This window comes from Macrobrachium rosenbergii, chromosome 13 (assembly GCF_040412425.1).
Source record: "Macrobrachium rosenbergii isolate ZJJX-2024 chromosome 13, ASM4041242v1, whole genome shotgun sequence".
Classification (NCBI taxonomy): Eukaryota; Metazoa; Arthropoda; class Malacostraca; order Decapoda; family Palaemonidae; genus Macrobrachium; species Macrobrachium rosenbergii.
This window is the reverse complement of record NC_089753.1, coordinates 16,229,475-16,254,474: the sequence shown is the minus strand read 5'-3', so window position 1 is coordinate 16,254,474 and position 25,000 is coordinate 16,229,475.

The following is a 25,000-nucleotide window of genomic DNA, read 5'->3' as shown; positions in this document are numbered from 1 at the left end:
GCCTACGAGTCTCTTCTAATCTATCAAAAAACTTAAAATTCTATTTATTTAAAGAATAATTTTTTTTTCATTTATTGTATAAATTATACTTTAGCACATTTTACTGCTTGGATATTTCGGACAATAAATAAAAGTTACTGAAGCTCGTCTGTTAACACATTTTTCAAAATTATCCAAGCAAAACCATTTAGGAATGTAACATTTGTCAGGATTATTCGACTCATATCTGGAATGCATTTACTATCAAATGGGTAAAAGAGAGAGAGAGAGAGAGAGAGAGAGAGAGAGAGAGAGAGAGAGAGAGCTTTCGGATAGTAGAACTTGAGACTATAATTCTAGATATTTCGACAGCAAGTCTTTACCTCTGCATTAGAAGTAAAAGGCAGGACCACGGCGTGGTGCCCTAGATCTCTTATCTTCTTCCTCGCTTTGGTTAATGACATTTAATTTCTGAAATAGAGAAGTAATGTCTTTTTTTATCACTTCTCGGAGATTTAGAAGTCTTTCATGTACCCGCCGTTCTTTCTTTATTTTTTTCCCGTCTCTCTTTTTGAAATTAAATTTTGCCTTCCTACATACTCTTGGAATAAATGAATGAACGGAAGTCGTATAGTGAACTGAAATCAAGATAGTCTTTATTAGCATAATCATTTGTTTTTGCAATAAAACGCAACCTGAAAACTCAAGGTACCCAATAAAAGCCTTGATAGCAAAGCAATAGTGACATCAAGGCCTGAACAAAAAGTAAGTTAACCCATTTCTTTTTAATCTTCGTCCAATTTTTTTTTATTTTAATTGGCTTGCTTAAGATCGAATCATGATAAGCCTTCGAGATGTCAGTTACACTTTTTCCAGCTTGGTCCATTATTTTCCTTTCTTTACTACTTAATAATAAGTCGCGTTTTAGCATATAAAAAATTAGCTTCTTACCTACGGAATAGCCAAGATGTAAAAAGCATTAAATTACAAAATAAAAAATACGCACTAAAACCACGCGTTTATATTTTTCAACTTCGACTTTTGTTTCGTTTCCTTCTATTTTTTTTTTTTTTTTTTCTGGACTTTCTCCCGGTCTCGTGTCATGGTTTCGGTACCGCACCGTGACCCGGGCTAATCAACCGACACCATCTGGAACCGAAAACGGTACGGTTTCCTATCCCCCTCTTTTTGTTGCTCTCCTCTTAAAATGAATGAGATGTAGGGTTAAACACCGATAAAAACGAAAAAAAAAACAAACTTCGTTGCGCACGACAACCTCAGTTCTTGTTTCTTTGGTGGGGGAAGGATGTCACAGGATCTGGGTTTCTTTCAGTGTAAAGATCGTGTAAATTATTATTATTATTATTATTATTATTATTATTATTATTATTATTATTATTATTATTATTGCTGTTGATCTAGCTTATGAAATTTAGAATGCCAAGACGAGCATTGGGGTACTTTCGGCCATTCAGCGATTAATACAGCGCAAAAAGGGAGTTGGAGTGGTTGGACAGCGAGATCAAATATCCAGAAAATAGAGAAGATGAAGTAGAAGGATCTGAAGGAGGAATTGTTAGAAAACTCCATAGCTGCACTAAGAGGCAATATTTACAGAGGTTAGACAAGATTGAGAAAGGAAACTTAATGAAGGTAAAGTAAAAGTTTAAAAAGTAGGTGCAGTCAGGGGCCGCACACACCCTTTAGTAATGCTAACAGTGTGCCGCCTGACGTGCACTGACGGCACTAACCCCCTACGGAATGCTATTATTATCAATAATGTAAACAAAGAAGAGATAACAAAATAAAAAATAATAAAAATACCTAATAATAATAATAATAATAATAATAATAATAATAATAATAATAATAATAATAATAATATTAATAATAAACACTTCAAAAAAAGCAGACGTCCGGGAAACGAAGAGAAATGGGCACCAAAAATGGAAAATCGGCATCTCATTTCAATATTAAACCCGGTAAGAAAATTCCCCTAGCAATACCATCAAACTTTTTCTTCTATATTTCTCAAACACCTGAATTTAAATCAGCGTTTGCCTCACTTCAACCGCTGTTAGGAAATCTATATTTTTTCCTCTCTCTCTCTTGCTACACGGCCTGGATCTGACATGAGAGAAAAAAAAACTGAAAAAGAATTATGAAAACCCTTCAGCCATTAAATCTCCCAATCGCAGGTTCTAGATTTTTTATGCATAAAATGCCTCAGAATTTTTCGTGTAGTCGTTCCTTTTTCCACTAATGATCAAACTATGAGAGAGAGAGACATCTTAAAACCACAGACTTCAGGTCATAACAATCCAGAGTTCTAACGAAGCAGCTTTCCAGTTCTTAATAATAATAATAATAATAATAATAATAATAATAATAATAATAATAATAATAATAATAAATAAACCATTAATAATGATGCCCTAAAAGAAACACTTATATATTGACAGTAACAGTGTTAAAAGAAACATCATTTTTAGTGGTAATATTACAGAAAGGCTCTAAATTAATCTGCCAAAAGTAAGGAGGCTTATAAAAAATAACAAACATGGAAAAATGCAATCTAATATCAACAAAGAAGGCGGCTTGGAATTATCATTATAATTAGTAGTAAATATAAGTACTTTCATAATTTTCTCTTCTCTACGGCTCCGCTTTTGCCCGTGCGGCCTACCAGGCTGTTCCACAACCCAGCATCTTTGATTGCGTCCTAGTAGGTCAAGGTACCACTTAGTCGGGTCAATAGGGCTCATATTTACCTTAGCATCCTTGTTTTCGCCTTCCTTATGTACTTTAGGAATGCAGATACTACTTTTAAGAAAAAATATATATATTATTGGGGAAAAGGGTGACCCCCTATCACACTTTTCACGGATCCAGTATGGCTATGAAATCCCACCACGAACATGTCCTCTAATATTGCGTCTTACATGGGGTTGGTAAGTCGTTTTAAACTAATTCAAAAATCTCTCGGGTGAGTCCCTGGTTAAAGTTATTAATTATTCACTGAAACCTTGTAATTTTAGTATGTATTGTATGTCCATTTTCCTGTAGTATAAATACCGTTAAAGTGCAAAACCTTCAAAAGCTAATTGAATTACTTGATCATTGTCGTCGCATTAATCATATAAAATATAGAGCTGTTGACTTTCAAAAACGTATTAATTAGATGTTGACTAAAACTACCAAGAGTAAAAAATCCTTTTAACTGGCAAAAGTCTGCTTCCACTTGCCTAAACTTCCATTCCAGTGCGTGGCTTGTTGTTCTGAGTCTTCTTCAGTAAGTACGTGTGTGGGGTTTTCATCATATTATCAGTGGATGAATATGCCTGTAGACATAAGTTTGTATATGCGTAAGTACGTGTTTATTTTTATGTACAATGAACGCACACATACAGTATGCATTCTGTGAAAATCACCAAATAGCCGGAGCCATATGGTTTACAGGACCATACCCTGAACTGATATGCAAACTAAGGGAGAAAGAATAGGAGTTGAATGTGCGTAATATGGCACACAGCTTAAGAAACATATGGCATTGCAAATGTTTAAGGAATGAAAGTTAGGTGTTTTAGCAATTAATGAGTTAAAGGTAAAGGGGCAGTGTGTGTAGTTATGGGAAAGACAAAGTGATTACATACTGAAGGCCTTTCAGAGTGGTAGAGTTTGTAGTCGGGAAGACTGGCGATGGGCAAAAGAGTAACAAATGTTAGTTCAAGGGTTGCATAGGTAATATCGGGTGTGCCAAGAGAAAAACTGGTATGAGTGAGAGTATACAGCCCAACATTACAAAGAATGAGAATGAAAGGATATTTTTGGATGGTCTGAGTTTATGTTTATCATGGTTTGCATTTAATTGGGTATTAAATGCAAAGCTAAGCGAGACAAAGAAGTGGCATTGCAGGACACTATGGCTTTATTACAAGGTTTCTAAAGATGAGGGTTGACAATTATACAAAAGAAAGAAAATAAGGGCGAAGAAAAGAATTTTTCAAATTATGTGTACGTACAGAGTGGAAGGAAGAGCAAGCTGACAAATGGCTTAAGCGCAAGTTACGATGTTATAAGTGTAAGCTGTGGATGATGGAAATATGGCTGTAAATATAATCAAAGCAAGCGAGTTGGATAAGAAGGAAGTGAAATGAGGATTTAAGGGGAAACCAGTGAGAGATGGCTTAGAGATATAAGCATGGATGTGGAAGGTGTACATGAGGAGTATGAAAAATTCCATGATGGAGTCATTAGGTCTCGCAGAAATGTTCGTGGTTATAGGAAGCTAGGTAAAGGGGGATAAATGCAGATTGGTGGGCTGAGGAAATAAAGAGGTTTAGTGAAGATATTATTTTAGGTACAATTGCATAACAGAAGAGAAGATCCTGGACAGGTATTCAGAAAGATAAATTCAGTAGTTAGGATGAAGAAAAGAGAAAAAGGTGATACTAAAACGGAGGGGGTGGGGGGTGGGGGAAAGGTAACAGAGAACTCTAGGGAGAATAATATGCTGACAGAAAGCTAAATGAAACATTGGATCTCAAAATAAAAAGATTTTAATGGAAACAAACTGTCTGAAGTAAATGCAGTCGTAAGTCAACGGAATAAGTAGTTAAAAGATTCTGTGAAGTGGTAAAACGGCAAATTACAGAGGATGTACGTATGTATGTATGTATATGTGTGTGAATAATGCCAATTTTCGCTAACTAAAATTAGTGGCATGTCAGTAAAGTTAAAATTACATTTATTAGCCCATTAATAATGTACAAAATGGAAAATTTTATTTGCCAGATCAATCTAGTTTAAACACAAACATTTTACGAGAAGAAACTAGTAAATCTAGAATTACTCGACGAAGAACAGAGGGACAAATGGCAAAATGAATTAAAGGACACCACCGCTCAGTTGGGTTCTCTTTCGCTCTCTCTCTCTCTATTTTACAGGCGCACACTGTTATCGCCGTCTACCTTGTCTTGCGCGCGGCACTCAGCACCCTATGCCTTCAAAGACAACCCGCTGGGGCCTTGACAGGGCGTCGCCTGCGCTAATAATTCAATATGCCCAAATAATGTAAATAGACAGCAATTGTTATTAGCACTCGGCATGAGTCTTATTGCCCACTCCCCAGGTGGCGGTACTTCGAGCCCTCGCCCCTCCCAAATTATCTCTACATCGTGCATAATTGTTCGTGTGCTCACAGGGATTACTCTTTTTTTTTTTTCCTCTCTCTCTCTCTCCTATTTTAAGCGCCAGTTTTTATTTCTTCCTTTTCTTCATCATCACGTCACTACTCTTCTTCTCATTCTCATCCTCATTCTGATCGCTGGATGTAAGTTTTCTTGAATTAATTTTCTAAATACTGGTTCTTATATCCTCTTTTCTTTAACCATCTTCTGCCTCCAATTCTTTTCCTTCTTACACGCATTCTTCTAATTCCTATGTAGCGACAGAATGGAGCTGCATACCTTATTTGTTTTCAAAACCATAAGCAAAAGACCATTTTTGAAGTTTGTACATAAAAGTTTATAAGTGAAAGTTTAGGTTTAAATAAGTTTTTTATATAATCATTATTTTCTTCAACTTCTCGTCCAGCTAAACCTTTTTCTCTTAATGTAGTAAGAGAGTGCGGTTGAATGCTTGAAATATGATTTGATATCAAACGGAAAATCGACGAAGAAGGTGTGTGCTCATACTAATTTAGAATTAAAAAGCGGCATCTGTAACACGGGAAATTCTTCTTTTCCTTCGACATCATCTTCCTCTTCTTCTCTTATCTTTCATCTTCTTACATTGCGAGAGTGCTGAGCTTGAATGCCTGGACTGTTACATAATATCACTGGTAAAGACACGGATATACTTTTATTAAACCAATGTCAAATTTTTAAAAAAGGTTCTGAACAAGTGGCTATACGTCTGCAATTATGTGTAGTTAAGTTTAATGTACTTGGGTGAACCTTTGTGAATGAGACATACGAATTTTACAAGAGCTTTGCCTCACAGAACGCAGAAATATTCAGCTTCAGGTATATGATTATTGCAATTACCAAAGCCATAAATATTTAATTGAATGAAATGTTGTTGCAATTGTCAGAACCATGAATTTACGGAGAAAATGAAGTATAAGCAATCTATAAACGAACAAAATAAAACTGATCTCATATACTGATGAAAAATGAGTAACAACGGAAAAATGTAAAATCAAACTTTCCTTTATAACTACTGTAAATGAACACGATTTACACTACTGGAGCCTGCAATTGTATTCACGTAAAAAAATTCAGGATTAAAATATAAACCTATATAACTGATAACGCAAATTAATATCAAAATCATTCATGAACAATCGCCATTGGTATGAGTGTTTGTTCTTCAACAACCAAAATAGTTGACAATCAAACATGAACCTTCAATTACAAACGAAAAGTAAAATATTACAATTTTTCTAAGAGCAGACGTTAGGATACCCAATAACGACAGTACTTCAAGGTCAGTTGTCTTTAAATATGTAGTTAATCTTGAAATGGCATTATACTGTCATTTAGTTTTATTTATCAAACAATGCTATGAGAAATAAAACACTACGACAAACTTACATGTTTATAAGCATACCAGTCCCCCTATATATATATATATATATATATATATATATATATATATATATATATATATATATATATATATATATATATATATATATATATATATATATAATATATATAATTTATATATATATAACAAGTTTCATATTTTATTTTCGGTCTTTGAAACTACGGGTAAGCTTATTATTTATAATCTAATATGACATCAATAAAAAAGATGACTATTAAACACTGTAAGCATAAAATACAGAATGGGATGCCCATTAACCTCAGCTGAGATACAAGATTTGATAGCAACACAATGAAGACAGTTACAAGGAGCGCATTTTTAACGAGAAAGGGAGGCAGAGAAGAATTAAACCCTGAGAATAACATATTTCGCTGTTAAAGTCGGACTCCATCTAATCAAAATCAACTTCCCGCTGAGCTGAATCCCTTCGTAAATCCCTCAACAAATCACGTCTTCTTTAAGGCATTTAAGTACCACCCCTCCCCCCCCAATCCCCCGACCTATATTAACTCCCTATGATCCCGAATCCTGCTTCTCAATTGACACATCCAGCTCTCTCCCCTACCGACGGGGAATAAGCTTCCCCACTGGGCAGAAATAATTCGGCCCCCTGGACTCTCCCAGCGGGGCAGACATTATCAACATTATCAACACGTTATTAAATGTTCCACCCACCTCGCTCGGGACAGCAAGCTGTGGGGGAGGCGGAGTGGCATCCGGAGAACACTTGGACGGAATTCGATACAAAAAGACACCAAGCGACACGGCCCTTCCATCTCTCAAGTCTAAATATCTCCACACGCGGGAACGCGCCACGTGTCTTCTTGCGGCTTTTATTCTCCAGGAGAATAAAATCGGAAGGAGGGAGAGGAAAAGAGGGATGCACAAACTGAATATTGCTGGGAAAATGGGGTTGCTTCAATCAAAAGAAGGGAAAGGCGCCTCGCAATTAAATATTTACTTCAGCAAAATTAATAAATCCACAACCACAGTTCATTTACTGAGCCATACACATACAAACGCACACACGTGTGTGTGTTTGTATATATATATATATATGTATATATATATAGGCAAGAGAAATACATGATAAAAAGGGTGAAAAAATGAGGCGAATATCATACAATGTTCCATTGTGTTGTGCATCAGTAAGGGGTTCTATAAGAAGCAAAATGATTTCACCCGAATAGACGAAAACAATGCCATGGATTTATACCAAAACTATTGGACTCCTGCTAAAACGAATACACCAAGTACGACAAAAAAAAAAAAATAGCGTTAGGAAATATGATTGTAACATGACAAGTAAAATACTTTAGGTAAAAAAATCACTTGTAGAAACTCGATACATCGATTTATTAAAATATGTGAAATAAAAATATGGACAACTTAGCAGGGTCAAAATGAACATTAAATACATCTTTCCGAGAGAGAGAGAGAGAGAGAGAGAGAGAGAGAGAGAGAGAGAGAGAGAGAGAGAGAGAGAGAGAGAGAATATTAAGGAAAGGAAAAAGGAAAAAGAAAATGTTATAACCATCCTTGAGGCTGTCGATCTTGATTGTTGTGAAAGCGTCCTTGATTGGAGTGTCCCGGAGACTTCATCTAATCATCATATAAGAGGTCATTATGTAGTCCTGGGGAGTTTGTGCTTCTAATGTGGGAAAGGGTCGAAGTTATTGGCACACTGTTGTCCTTCATAATAATCGAAGGAGGAGGAGGAGGAGGAGGAGGAGGAGAGGAGGAGGAGGAAGGAAGGTAGGGAGGGGGAATTGGATGGGGCCTGGAGGACAAGACGCAAGAGGGAGCAAGGCGAGAAGAGGGCGCACTCGAAGGCGTCAATGTAATTATCCTTTAGATTATTACCGCCTCCTGTTTATTCTGGTAGGCGTACTGGATTCTGTGTTCCTTTCCAGTTAAGGCTGGTCCGGTGATGCGACTTAATCGCAAATGGCGGAAGATAAAAGACAGCTAGAAATAAACAGACCTACAGACCATTTTTCAGCATACTTAGAACTTTCTTTTTTGCTCAGAAGAAAGATGGGTCGATTCGTAAATAAGTATGATAAAAATTTACGATTGCACAATACCGGCACATCGTCCTAGTCCAATTTCACCTTCCTTAAAATGTATTGCTATCTTGACTTTTCATAATTCTGATTAACATTAATGGGAGCTATAACATGATAATAATATTAATATGCCTTATTTTAGGCGAAGGCCATATACAACTACGGTATGCAAATATAATAGAAAAAAGATTGCTTAGCTGCAGTCAAACTTGTTAAACGTAGGTAAAATAGTAGCTATGTTCCTAGCGTTTACAGAAAGACACACCAAAGAGATGCTGTACAGTTGTTTGATATACCTCGTGACTCTTGAAAAGTTATAGTAACAAATCTGAGCTCTTACTTCCTCATTAATAGCACTGTTTATCTACTATGACCTCACAAATCTACAGTCTTTATTTGTCAGCCTAAATGTTGACCGAAGACTCAGTAATTGAATAAATTAAGGTTACTTCCAGACAATCCGTGCAAGTAGCTCAAAAAACATTCATGAGACTTCGGAAAAGCTCTCCAGCTCCATGTGGAAGCCATTCTAATGCTTTCATCAGCAGATAGGAATAAGCAATTTTAAATCTTTTCTGTATCTTTGTTATAATAAAAATTAATTTAAACTGACTAGTCAACCAGTGGCCAACCACCCATTTTGGGGACTATTTCAACTTGCCCTCATAAAAGTAGAGAAACTTGGGCTATTTATTTCCGCCATCTTCATCGAGATCACACGATACAAGTGTTATACTTGAATTATTAAATAAATTAACACTACCAACTGACCATACCAGCGATAAGCAAGTACTACAAAACACCATATGGAATTTCTCGTCCAAACTTTGGCGAGCTATGAGACTGCCAAATATTCCTCCTACCGAACTACCAGGATGGTTAGCGAAAGAATAATATAGTTTTGAATTTCCTTTTCAATGTGTTCTGCCCTCAATAACTCTACAGCGCTCTCATCTTTATCAAGGACCAGTCATGAACTACCGAGGGGATAGGTATAATTCATCCACATTACCTTCTTTTGAAGTGTTTTAATCGTCTGATGTACTCATTCTTTCACTTGTTACTTGCTTGTAACATGTCAGTTATCATGTATGGGTGCATAATTGTACAAGTTATACACTCATTAATCATCAGCGCATATGTGCAAAGATTCATAATTCAGAGAGCGTACACACACACACACACACACACACACACACACACATATATATATATATACATACATATATATATATATATATATATATATATATATATTATACATGTAAAAATATTAACATATCAAGCATAATGATTAGTAAAACAAACTTTGATAATGAATAATTAAGAACGCTAGTTGTATGTACTTAAAAACTATGAAAAGTAAAATTACTAAGAATATACAGAGTAATTTTGCATGCTAAAAACTAATAATATACAATCTTAATGCGTCAATTAGTAGGAGGATTGATATCAATATCAATAACGTATACGCAAATGCACATGCTGAAGGGATTACCTTTATATATGGCACATGCTTCCCGTTACACTGGTCAAGCTCAGCCTACCACCACCAGTCACACAGTAACTAAAGAACGGAGTGTGAGATAGAAAGAGATAGAATGAGAATCAGTTCAAGAGAGGAAGGAGAGAAAGAAAAGAAAAAGCCCAGCGAGAGGGGAGAAGCGAAGAGGGGAAGTGAAAAGGGGCAGAAGAGAGGGGAGGTCAGAGGGGAAAACACTGACACACGCATACCGGAAAATGACGCAATAAAAACATATGCATCGTTTTAATACGCAGTTGACAGAGCGAGGGGCGAGGGAAGGATTTCGGGGTGAGAGAGAGAGAGAGAGAGAGAGAGAGAGAGAGAGAGAACTAAGACCCCGTCCTCGCGGGTTAGGTCGAAATGCTTGGCTTAGATAAGACTATTGGTTAGGCGCTATGAGAAAATCCGCCAGGGGTGAGAGGGAAGAAGAGAAGCCAACGCTGGACCAGCATAGAAAATGGTTAGTCGACCAAGTAGTGAAAAATCCGAAGGGGTCAGGGTTGAAAAACGGGATATGTGAGGCAGAAAGTCCAATGAAGTGAAGGCACAGAGGCCGAGAGGGTATCGGAGAAGCAAAAAACAGATAGCCATGAGACGTCCATAGAGAGGGTGATGAGGAGACTCAGAAGCCCTCGTACGCGAAAGAAAAAGCAAAGAAAAAGAGAAAACCCCAAATTTTAGAGGTGCTCGAAAGAGTTCCTGCTTCTAAGGAGGGAAGGAAACAAGATGGATGACTGGAAGAGCGCCTGTGGATCACAAATTATTTTCACCCAGATTATTCTAGTGAGAATCATTAATTGCAAATGAATTAATCATTCGGCTTTTCCGCAAAAGCCACTATTAACTATAAAACAAGTATTTTCGTATAATCAACAATGCCAAGTAACAGCGTACTTGTAGGTTCAGGTGATCCTACCTCTGATGAAACGAGCAATTTGTCGTGTGACTGAACCCAGAGAAATTGGCTAAAACCCGACTAACTCCTGCTGAACATGTTACCTTACCAACAGAAAATATCGTGGTCGGACATTCGTAGGAAATATCAGTCAGGAAGTTTTGACTGCAAACATTTACTGACTTGTGCTGTGACTCATGATAAAGGAAGCAAATTAAATGACGTTTAACCAAAAACAAGGTGATGCTTCCAGTGCGTAAAATCTCGTTAAAACCCATTGCCACTTGGAAAAGAACACTAAGTAAGGGGCGTTAGCCCTCCTCCCTTATCCGAGCTTGGGAAGGTATGAACGCATTAGTTCCAAGGAAGTATCAACGTCGCTTTTGAAGTCAGGGGCGTTAGCTTTAGACTTGGGGCACGGGCATAGGTTATAAACTCTGACAGTTCTTGTAGTTTTGTATCTTCAAATGAATATTGTTGAATTCATTCCACGAGATGCAGCTTCTTCATTAGTTCTATTTAGCCGAATATGTACAAAACTCAACCCCAGTGCTCCAAGAGTTCCTCAAAGTATTCCTACCTTAGAGAGCTGCCATTGTTTAACACATAAACCTGCCCAAGTTGACAAAAGATCATGCAAATTCTCCATATAAAGGAAAATCTATGTTTACCGGCACAGAAATAAATAAAAAAATCCCGTAAAGGAGTGCGTAAATAAAGAAAACAACCAAAATCAAAAGTATGAATGCAAAAGAAAAGAACTTCCATTTATCAAAAGCCATTGGGATAATAAAGTTTATCCCAGCACTGCCAAAACCTTTTCAAAATGCAAAATGAGGTTTATGAACAAGTGGGGAGGAAAGCTAAAGGAATGTGTTTGAGAGAGGGAGAGAGAAATGGTACGAATATATGATCCGATATTTTTACTTGAAATGCAATACATGATATGTGTAGCTGTGCTGGAGAAATGACCAGGAGTAAGGTCTGTAAAGAAGAATTCCAGAAATAGTTTTAAAAATGCTAAAGAATAAATATTGCTTTGAGGGAAAAAGGGTGTATATTGCGCATTACAATATTGATGAAAATGTTTTATCGCAACGAAATAGTTTTATTTACAAAATATATAATTCTAGCGCTTTGTATCACAGGTCTACCAACTGCATTACACAAACAAAATCTGGGATACAAGCGAACAAAAGAAAATTATGTATATACACAGAAGAGGGGGATTTGCTTTTTCAGAAGAAAGAAAAACAAGAGAAAAAGCGATCTAAGCTAAACAACAAAATAAAGAAAAACGGGGCTGAAAATAAAGAACAGTGGATAAAAGAAAAATAGAGAGAGAGAGAGACAGTGAGAGAGAGAGAGAGAGAGAGAGAGAGAGGAGAGAGAGAGAGATAGAGAAAAAGATAGATGGGTAGGACGGTTGAAAGATTAAATGAATGTAATGTAGAGGCAAAATGAATTGGTTGAGGTTGATGATGAATGGACACCCGAGAGAAACGATTGGAGGACGGGGAGTGAAAGAGTGATGTAAAAGGGGAATAGGGTAAAAGGGAATAAAATAAGGGTCAGACGTGGCAGGGACGAAAGAATGAATAGGCCATTTGGGGAAGGGAGGGGGAAATTTCCAGCAACAAATTGATAGTGAATGCTTGAAACGAGAAAGAAAAATATCATAAAAAACGTTTGTGTTTTATGTTCAGAAGTTTGTGTTTGCCTGCCTGCCTGCATGGCTGCCTGCGTCCGTCCTCTTCTGCAGGAAGGGCAGGAGGAATTGGAGGATGAGGAGGAGGAAGAACAGCAGGCGGCTATAAACAAGATTAGCAAATTAATACGATGGATCTGAAACAATATGAGTAAATTAATACGATGGATTTGTTTGTGTTGCTTTTGGCAGCCATCAAAATCCCAGGTGAAATTTGAGTTTATGAGCAATGCGCAGGAATGAGAGAATATTTGGATTTAATTTTTCTTTATTTGAGTAAGTTGGTATCATGTATAAAGAACACGATGCTATCCAAATTGTTTTGAACATTTCAGTCCAATAGCATTTTACCCAAAAAATAATGGAGATTTTAATATTTTCTTTCCTTGTTTGAAAAATTGATTTGATTATACATTTACAATGAGATTGTGTGCTACATTACGGTCACGATAATATCCTGGGATTTGTCCTGATAATTCAAATTTATTTGAATCCTAATGGGAATGATTGGCGATAATTTATTTGACTGCTTCAAAGCTGGAATACATTATTATATTATACACAGGAGATTATGTCTACGATTTCTTTTTATTTAAAAAATAAATGACGTCAACATCTGACAGGAAAGAGAGGATGATTTCTTACAATATTTTTTCGGTTTCAATTTATTATCATTCGCCAAATACAAGAAAATTTTAGGATCTGTTGGAAGTGGAATTTGTTAGCATTCTACAAGAAAAACGGTGAAATCTCAGTCGCTTCAGGAATTTGTATTTGAAACATCCCACAAGAAAGAGACAATGAACTTGGAATAGTTTTCCTTGGGAGGAGTTTATTACTTTTCTACACGATGTCTTACGGCATTTTTAATCCGAAACTATTACCATCCCACAAGATAGAGAGGCGCGATGTGAAAATATTTTCATAATGTGAATTTATTAACAACCAGCAAAAATGAAAGTGCGGTATCTTATTATGTTTTTCAATTCAAACTGAATAACATCCTACAAGAAAGATTTTATCAAAATAATTTCAGTCAGTATTTATGGATGTTTTGGAAGAAATGGCGTATATTGCCTTGGTTTTCCGTATGAAATTATGCGCCTCAAATAACACAATTAATTTACGTTCATTTCAGCAAAGGCTGGGTTTAAATGTAAGCGTGCTTATGCAATAAGAAAACTAGGAAGTGGATGGGGGAGTTTAGTCATTGTCAACATTAGCATCAACGAATATCATATGGTCTTATTTTCTTTGATAGAGTTTTGTATGCATAATTAGATATCTACAGCTAAATTCATAATAATCCTCCACAACAGTTTGCCAAGTTCAGAAGTATTATTATTATTATATTTATTACTACAAACTAGTTTTATCATGGAAAACTAGCATAACGTCTATGACCAGAGTTTGTTATAATCAGTCCTTTTTGTATTGATTGTAGTCTTTTCCATCGCTAACTTTTCTTGTATATGGGCATTCCCTGTTTGTTTCCGTGAAAGCCTTCAATTCATCCAGCGCTAATAATCTCACGGCCAATAATTTCACTTTTAAAGGAGTAAATAAACAATAGCAAGGAGCGCACGGACAGAATTTCTTGCGATGAGTAATGGCTGAGACGATTCAAAACACCCAAAAGAGATCTGAGGTTCCATTCATCCTCTTCTTATTTTCCTTCTTCTTCTTCCCAGGATGTTGCTGCGATGGCGGCGTTATAATAAATAAATTACTTCTTGGGCAAAACTTAAAAGAACTGTTGTGGATGGTGAGGGAAGGTAGTGGTGGTGGTGGAGGCGGATGTGTTGGTGTTGGGGGTATACTAGTGAATTGGTAGGAGGAGGGCAGGGGGATAGATGTTGCTCTGACAAATGACTCTCCAACTCCACTCAGAAAGAGAAGGGGGGAAATAACCCCCAATCCCACCTCACCCCCTCTTGATTAAAGAATATATATATATATATATATATATATATATATATATATATATATATATATATATATATATATATATATATATATATATATATATAAATATATATAAAATATATATTATATATGTATATATATAATGTGTAATATATGCATATATATCTGGGAGTAAGGCACAAGTCAAACCCAAAACAGGCAAAACACAGCACACTTAACAACCCGGATATTCTACGAAACAAATTTGAACTTAATAACATTAATGAATTTAGGAAAAGGTTCAAAAGAAACGTCCCGAGATATTAATCCCGCTAAAAAAAGAGAAGGTGGGTACAAGACCACATGCAGAGTGGGCGAAAGAGAACAGAAGACTCAAATAACAAAAACTATGCACACAGGGAGACGGAAATGGAAAAATGGAAGAACAGAATGGAAAAGAAGAGAAAATACCGAGAGGGAACGAAGGGGGTTCAAGCTGAAGGAGGCGGAAGAGGATGAGGAGAGGAAGGAGGGTGGGGGAGAGGAAGAGGTGGGTGGTGGCCTGTGACAGATCACCGTGCCACTACCAACGAAATCACGTATATTTTACAAGAACTTTATTTTTCTCTTTCTCTGAAGGCGGAGGGGGAGGGGGAGGGGGAGGGCGCAGGGAGAGGAGGGGGAGGGATTAGTGATGACTGCAATGATGATGAGGGGGAAGGCAAGGGGTGGGAGTTACCTATAGCTGGTAATGGTGAAGATGAACAGGCACAGGCAAATAATGAACGACAAGCAATGAGCATAATATGTCGATGTTAACATCACAACAAGGAGAGAGAGAGAGAGAGAGAGAGAGAGAGAGAGAGAGAGAGAGAGAGAGAGTCGGCAGAGGGTAACAAAATAAACGAAAACAAAAACAGAGAGAGAAAGTGCCGAAGTAAATAAAATTGGCAAAGAGCAAAAGAGAACAGGAAATGTAAAGAGAGAGAGAGAGAGAGAGAGAGAGAGAGAGAGAGAGAGAGAGAGAGAGCTAAAATAAAAATTTTTAAATAAACATATATCGGTCCAGGAATCAAAGCAGAGAGAGAGAGAGAGAGAGAGAGAGAGAGAGAGAGAGAGAGAGCAGAAATATACATATATAAAATCAAATAGAAATAGAAAAAACTTGACTCGCAATTTCCACCTGCAATAACAGAAGCAAAAGAAAAACAATATCGATAGCCAGCGGTGGTGACCTGGCTCTCAGAGCTTATGCTGTGAAGGGAGAATGGGAGGAGAGCAGAAGGAGGGGAACAGAATTGAAAGAGAAAATAGAAAACAACGTCCACCAACAATAACAGAAATACCATTTCATACAACACAATATACATCAAACGTATGGGAGCCTCAAGGAACTGTCTTTTGAGGTTGCAAGGAAACCAACAATAAAGAATTAAATGTCTGAATGTAAAAGGTTCCAACACAATAATATATATATATATATATACATATATATATATATATATACATATATATATATATATATACACATAATATATATATATATATATATATATATATATATATATATATATATATATATATATATATATATATATATACACACAAGCCTCAAACAGTCCTAAGAAATGTAAGTAAAAGTAATTAAATTTCTGCATGGAAACATCCCTAATCTTGAGCACCTGCAGTGAGAAACATTCACACAAACACACGTGTGAGCACGCGCATGCACCTTCCTTTCTCAAACCTTGACGTGAACAATTCATTAGTTATGCGCTTCCAGGCAGTTCCATTTATAACTTGGATTGCGAGCGCTGTTAATTGATTGTCATACAGAGGATGTAGGCACGAAATTGGATCATATAATGGAACTCATGGATTGCTCGGCTGTCATAACCAGGAAGATACAAGGCTTGGGTTCGCAACCCCCGAAGCTTGTGGAGAGAGAGAGAGAGAGAGAGAGAGAGAGAGAGAGAGAGAGAGAGAGGAGGGGGGGGGGCAGTAACCTCCATGCCAGTGGGGGAGGTTGATAACTCCAATATCAGAAGTGGGAGGGGGAGGTTAGCAGTTTCAATTGTCAGTGGGGAATTCTCAATCACTTCTGACAGTTTAGCTTGATTGAAGGAGTAAATTTTGCAGATGAATAGCAAATTTCATCAGTTCAAAATGCAAATGCTTCATATATATGTATATGCATATACAGTATATGTGTGTATATATATATATTTACATATATGTATAAATACATAAGTATATATACATATACACATACAAAAGTAGTGAAATATAATAGGCGATATTATTTTCCAACTAGATTTTACAATTAGATTTGAAACACGCTCATATCCTAATCACGTATATACAGAATACAGAACAGGCAAATCATGAGCTTTTTTAAAGCAACTGAAGTTGGAATCATTAAGAACCCTTAATGTGGAGAGGAAAAGAATGAAAGAAATAACCCAGTTAGCCGGTGCAAAACTCAGAATGAGATGAAAATGATTTCAAAAAATTTCAAAACATAATATTTCAGACATAATGTGTTTGTGTCCTGAATTTTGTTGCAATTGTCACGAAACAAAAAATACTGCCCTCCAAAAATGGGTGAACTGTGAGGTTTCACGCAGAGTATGAACCTTACAGGAAGCTGTCACAAACTACTATAAACATTTGAAATATATCAAATGATGAGGTTTTTAAGGGAAAAAGAATTCTACTTCTGATCATTTCGAGGAATTATAGTAAAATTAGGACGCCGGCGTTGGATACCTCCAACTTCTAGGTTCTCAGTTCACAGAATCAGCGTCAGTAACGCCAGTCCCAGCGCTTGGGCTTTGGCCTAATCTCTATATTCTATTCCAACACCAGTACTTGTTGTGGAGTATAACTTGAAAGGAATAAATTTACAGAATTCTGACCAGGACAAGGTTTCCACCCTCTATTTAGTAATGTTAATGAAGTTTTATTTTGGAACTGGCGCCCAGTGTCACCACTGATATAAGTGAGATTCATCAAACAGCCCAGATGTTGGTTACCTTAAAATTGTATGAAAAATAGGCCATAGGAACAATATTAAAGATGTTATCAAACTCGTCACATAATTAAAAAGTAAATACATGAGAAAACAGAAATAACAAGATACATGAAAAGCTCATACGTTCAAGAATCTAATTAAGAAGCTACGATTAGTGAATGCAAGTGTGCCCCCTTTATCGAAAATGTAGATAGATAAAGGTACATAGTTATCGACAGCATTCACTCGAAATAAGCAATTTGGCGTGATTAGCGCTGCAGTGGGATGGAACCACAGATAATAAATCAAACTTTTAATAATTTACCATAAAAATGACAGACATCTGTTTAAACATTTAACAAGTCATGAGATGACAAGTCGCTCCTGACAGAACGTTATCTCGTACTCAGAGAAGAGTAAGCTGAAAAAGTACGGATGAATACTAAATAAAAAATTTCCAGAATGATGAGCATCACGGACAAATATCTTCTAAATTATACTATTGTATGTATGCCGTCAGAACTAACGGTAACAAGAGGTCCCGACCCAAGGGACGTTACACATAGTCTCGAAGCCCGTACCTAGTTACCTTCATTCTGCATACCTACAGTATGTAGAGGCCAGTAAAAGAGAGGTTGGGCACTGGTTGGATGACGGCAAGTCTAAACGTGGAGTTTGACTTATAGACCATGTTAAGTATAAACAGAAAAATTATTGTACGGATAAACTTTGCGTTTAATGTATGTACGTGTATATATATATATATATATATATATATATATATATATATATATATATATATATATATATATATATATAATCAACACACAATCACGTGTGGAACAGGTATAAATTTCTGACTCACATCAGGATCGAACAGGTTTTTTCAATTGAAAGGCAAGGCGGCTGCCCACTAGGCCATACAAGTCATGACTTGTATGGCCTAGTGGGCAGCGCCCTTGCCTTTCAACTGAAAGACCTAGGTTCGATCCTGATGTGAGTCATATTTATATATATATATATATAAATATATATATATATATATATATATATATATATATATATATATATATATATATATATATATATATATATATATATATATATATATATGAATATGGATTTTGTCACTTATACATGTGGCTTTTATATTCACAAATAACCCACAAATATCCTTTCATATCCAATTCGCTATACCTCGGCGATAACTTTACACCAACAAAAGTACAGTGACTTTACCCGCCCGGCTATTAAGAGAGGTATAAGCTGATACTGACTCTGCTGTGCATAAACCTGTCGAATTCAGGCTTTGAACCTTTGTCACTAATAAACGAATGTCTTATTATTTCAGAAATATTAAGCCACAAACATCGTTTAATATCGAACTGACTATAATTTGAGAATAACTTACACTTACACTCAAAGAAAATTATAGATAAGTAGTGCTTCTGCGCCTGCCAGAATCCGAGCTGTGGCCTGGTCTAGAAGCAACGATAGGCAATGACTTTGACAAACTGGTTATCAAGATATTAAACTACATATATATATATATATATATATATATATATATATATATATATATATATATATATATATATATATATAATTCAATTAACCCTGCGGCATTGTTAAGATTTTCCCTTATTTAAAACAGCATGCATAAATGTGCCATTTCTTGACCATCAAAGTCAGTAGCGTAAACTAAAAAAAAAAAAAAATGAAAATAAACTGACAGTAATCAAGGATCGATACATAAGTACGATGTCACTCGTTTGCAAACAGTTACAATCGCAACTGACTGGCCAATTAAACTTAATTTAACTTCATATTCAAAACTCAGCTTTCAATTTGCATACGAAAGCTAAGAAAAACAGAGACAGGCAGAGACTGAAAGGGAACAAAAAAGATTCGAGAAAGAAGAGAAAATAGAAGAGAGAGAGAGAGAGACGAGATGAGAGAAAGGTGAATGAGAGATAGAGCCATTGAAGGCTAAAAGAAACAGAACAAAGTCGACGAATAAAAAGAAAGAAAAACGATAAAAAAGGAGTAAAGGAAAAGGGACGAAAAAGAAGCGAAGGAAAAAAAATCTGAAGAAAAAGGAAAAGAAAGAGATAGATATAGAGGAGGAAAGTCCAATCCAACAATATATACATGTCGTTTTTATCCTGGTCAGTATAAGTCCCCACAGAGGGAGTTGGTCAGTTGGAGCGCGACGCAGACAAATGAGCATCTCCCAGCTGAAACAAATGAACATCTAGAAAATGCGATCTTGCGCCCCTCTGTATGTTTATTGAATCCCAGAGAGTATTGAGGCCCTCTATAAACCCAAGCACTGCCGAGGATTTTTCATTCGAAGGATAGACGCACCCAAATAGGACTTCGAGCTGCGGGGGCAGCTAGGGATTGGGGCTTAGACAGACAGAGAGAGAGACAGAGAGAGAGAGAGAGAGAGAGACTCTTATTTAATACTTCCTCGATTTTTAGTTAGGTAGCAGGAATGACAATGAGTAATTTAAGTAAATAATATCTCTACAGTTCACAAAGCAGGAGTAATTAATACTGACACCATGATTAAGTCGTATGGTTGCTTGGTTTATAGAGTTGCTCATAGCACTATTTTCAGGAAAAAGAAGGGACAGTCATACATTATAAATATCAGTGAATAAGATTCCTCTACCTCGAAAGCAATTTTTAATTGACAGTATACTAACAAGATGAGTACAGGAACGGGTCATTTCTCTTCAGGTATAAATGACATGAATAACTTCATATCAAAACATTCCAATTTGGAAAGTATATGGTTATTACAATTCTGGCTTACAATGAAAAATTAATCGTTGCCCCAAAATTACTCATAAATATAAAAATGTAATATGCAAAAATAAAATGAATTTTGGAGTGAAACATCAAAAGTCATTTACGTATACCATATTGACCCGGCAATACATATACATTGGACTTTAAATTTGAGCTTGATGCAACGCTTTTATTTTGAAAGTGAATTATATCTAGTGAAACAGCGCCATTGTTTTGTGTTAATATACGCATCGGGTAAGAAATATTACCTCAATAAATCGTTCATAGAGCCATTTTGTTATGGTGTAAAGTCGACCCGAACTTTGTCCATGGGTGTAGCACTTCGGGGGATATTGCTGGCTTGAGAATCGAGGGGAAATTTGTTTAGTGGGAAAACGTTTCTTTATTCTCTCTCTCTCTCTCTCTCTCTCTCTCTCTCTCTCTCTCTCTCTCTCTCTCTCTCTCTCTCTTGCTTCTGCTTTTAATGCTTTTGGAAATAGAAAGCGCATTTCAAGGGAAGGCCCGCAGGCACAGTCTTCTACTCCAACTCCTGCTGTTGCAGAAAAAAAAAATAAAGAGGGCGAATACACTGGTTTTCGGTATTTCAGTTTCCATAAGAGTCGCTGCACTGGAAAATAAATTAAGCCTCCCTATCCTCGCAGATTATGTTAAACACACTGCTATCCTTTTATTCAGGGTTAAAATCACCAAAGCTATTTCAACCTCGCTCGCCACGGACAACAACAACAACAACGAAAAGAAAGGGGTCGTTTGGGCTATTCAAAATACCATTTAAAAAGACAACGGTGACTGCTGTCTTGTTTTTCTGTTGAGTAACCGCGTTCAGTGATTAGCAACTTGATGGGAAAAATTATTATTATTTAAGATGTCAATACTTGTCTTCCCCGTACTGGAGAGAACAATATCACTATGGATGAAAAAATTATGTCTTTTCCAAAAGTGCTGCATCGAAAGTCAATAAACTTTATTCTAAGAGAAGAGAAAAGCTGCCTATAGCAGTATTCTAATAATAGACAAGGGGCACGCTGGTAAAAACTTACTTTTCTTTTGGGTAATACTTTACAGGTATTTTGGGCATCGCCGGACCTAGGGCGGGTCACTGGCCAAGCCAAAATTAATGAGATATTCCGGCCCTTGCTGCTAGAATTTTAAGTTTGAATTAAAGCGTTTTTCTCACATCTACATCTAAACAATGAGATCCTTCAGTATAATAAGATATGGAATGGATACGGAAGGATATAAAATGTGTTTCATATTGTAAATCCAAAATGGGCAGGCCTAGAGCTTGAATATGAAACGTAAGTTAATAACACAGTTGCGAAAGAAAGTACACATTACAGTTTTAAAATTCAAAGGAAAACCAAGGAGAAATAAGTGTCTCCTCTCCTTAAAACTGATAACATTCACTATACAGCGAAATGTATGAATTCAAAGTCACAATAAAATTAGAGGAAAAAATATGTTCCGTCAATGCATAATGAAGCAAATTGGCTGATGCAAGACGCATAACGTAGGAATTACGAAAATTAGACGTTAATTTGGAGAGAAGCTCATTTTACAGATTGCTGCACGTAAGGTGAGCATAAGAGCATTCCAACTCTGTCACGGAAGACGCTACAGTGACCCTGTCTTAAGCTGTACTAATTTGTCATGCCACTGAATGAGATGTCTCCACTTGAACGGAAACTAGTTAGCCGAAGGTCATTTCCATCTCCATTTATCTTGCGCAGACGCGCGATCCAAAACCCCGAGTGCTTTGGAAGAAGTGCAATAATAACTATCTGATCCTGCAGAGATGATCAGATTGCGCGGACACAATAAACATCAGTGCTTAATAGAGTCTTTCATCAACTCACTTAATAAGAAAAATATGTCAAGAAAAAGTCAAAAGAATGATTAAGGAAGAAGAAACCTTGATTATATTCATTAAAAAGGTCATGTTAGTGAACACACACCATGGGAAAGGATTCACACTGAAACAGCAATGACATGAATTTTGCTGATAGGCCCTAGAAGTAAATACATTTAAAAGGAAAATACCCACAAAATTATTAAGCAAAATAATCACTTGAAAACTCAAAAGACTGATGAAATTTCCAGAAGCTTATAAGTGAAGTTGGAAGTATGTTAGTCGAGTAAGGCAAGTGTTCAATAAGCCAGGAGGATGAAGCAATGAATTTTAGCTGGATGGTGTCTCTCTGGACGTGGTTGGTTTATTTGTGAATTCAGGAGTAAATGTAACGAATGGCAGCAGGATGTGAGAAGAGGTGAATCACAGAATAGGCGAAGAGAAGAAAGCAGCAGAATATCTGCAAAAGGTTCAGAAGTGAAGGGGAGTGGCAACTGATAAAATATTTTAGATAAAAGGACTGTTGAACCAACTTTAATATACAAATGAGAATTGTAGACTTTAACTGTAAATTCCGTGAAAGATGTGGACGCTGCAGAATTAAAATATTTGTATTCTATATGTGGAGTAATAAGGTTGAAAAGGCTAGAAATGTATAGCTATGACAACGATGTGGTAAAAAGGTAAGCATTTGTGAAAAGAGGGTTCAGAATTTTTTTGTGTGGTTTGGCCAAGTGGAGAAGATGGAGGAAGATCAGTTGGAGAAAAGGGTGTACAAGTTTTGAAGTTTAATGAAGGATGAGAGCAAGACTGAGGTAGTGTCAGCTAGTGTAGGAAAAGTGTCTGAATAAAAGGATGAGTAGGCATACCAGATAAAGGTGAGTGCAGCAGCAACTAAGGGGACTGATGAGCTTTTTATGTAGTTGAATGAAGGCTGATGTTGAGAAAGTGGTTTAGTAGGATATATATATATAATATATATATATATATATATATATATATATATATATATATATATATATATATATATATATATATATATATATATATATATATATATATATATATATATATATTTATTTATATATTTCCTGGGTTTATGGTATTCTTACAGGCCATGGAAATTTGATTTAATTGGCCTTGGAGTTTTGACTTGCGTAAAGGGAAATCATAAAAAAAAAAAAAGGAAAAAGGAGTGAATTTAGGAGCTGAAGGCTCTACTTCATAAGGAAATGTTAAGTAAACACTTGGGATAAATTAAAGAATTATATTTACAAAAGAAAGCCTTTGAAGGGAAAATGGATAAGTAAATTCATAAAGGGCTTGCAATGCCTGAAGATCCTTCTACTGGAGTCTTGATTAAGGGCAAGGCACAGTCCAAGATGAGTCCACTGCGAATAGGTCCCTCTGCAAGAGAAATTTACTCATTACACGCCAGTAAAGGAACAATATAACACCGAATATAACTCGAGTTTGCACTGAGGGTGCCAAAGACTTGAGGAATGAATGACCACTTTACACTTGAACACAGGACATGGGAAATGGCACTGGATAAACTGGCACAAGGACAGAAGTGAAATACTGGTACTCCTAACTTTCTAAAGGGCAAACTGTCGTGACTGAAAAGCCTTTACTTGCACCTTACCTTAGGGGAAGCGGGTCTCTGGCGAAGAATGATGAGGGGCAATCACCGACGATGCACGCTGTCCCTCGAGGATGACTGGAGTCGGGCAGGGGGAGAACGAAGGTCTCAGCAAATGTACCGCTCGCCCGTGTGTATGGCTGTGCAAACGATGTGTCATTCGCCAGGTGGTCAGCAATTTGGTTGCCTCTTCCCCAGTCCTGCGAAGGTAAGACAATTCAACAGCTTAATCTGCCTTTTAGAAAGGTTGTTTTAAGCAGCTTAGTTGGGCTAAGCTGCTTAAGGGAGTAAGTATTAAGTCTCCTCTCTTGCCCTTTTTATCCGTGTCATCTCAATATCTGTTCCAGGTAAAAGAAGGACATCTCGAAATGTTGATAACCTTGCTCTAATTTCTAGGTCAAATACAATCGGCCATGCAGCGGCGACTTTATTCTCAATAAACAAAGGGTAAATTAGGTGGGGGGGGGGAGGCGCGTTGTGCGGCGTCTTCTTGTAAATTATAATAATATATATGTATATATTATATATATATACATACATACACACACACACGCACATATAAATATATAATATATAAATATATATCTATATATATACTCGTACATATATTTATATATACACATATACATATAAACATACTGGTGTCAAGAATAATAATTGTTCCACTGTATAAAGGTATAGGTGATTGAGGTAACTGAAAGAGTTTCAGGGCGTAACTTCAAAATATCATGCAAGGTACATGTTACGATTTCGACTGAGAAAGCACAATAGGTGTAAAAAGGACTGACAGGGGAAGAACCGTAAAAGTTTAGTCAAGGAAAAGAGTGTGGGTTGGCATTTATCGTGCAACAATATGTGAGAATTTTGACAGTAAATGGAAAAGGCTGTCAAATGTTTTCACAAAAATTATAACAACAGAACTGAAAAGAATGAGTGTTTGACCAAGTCAAATGTTTTTAGTGGAATGAGTGTTTGACCAAGTAGGT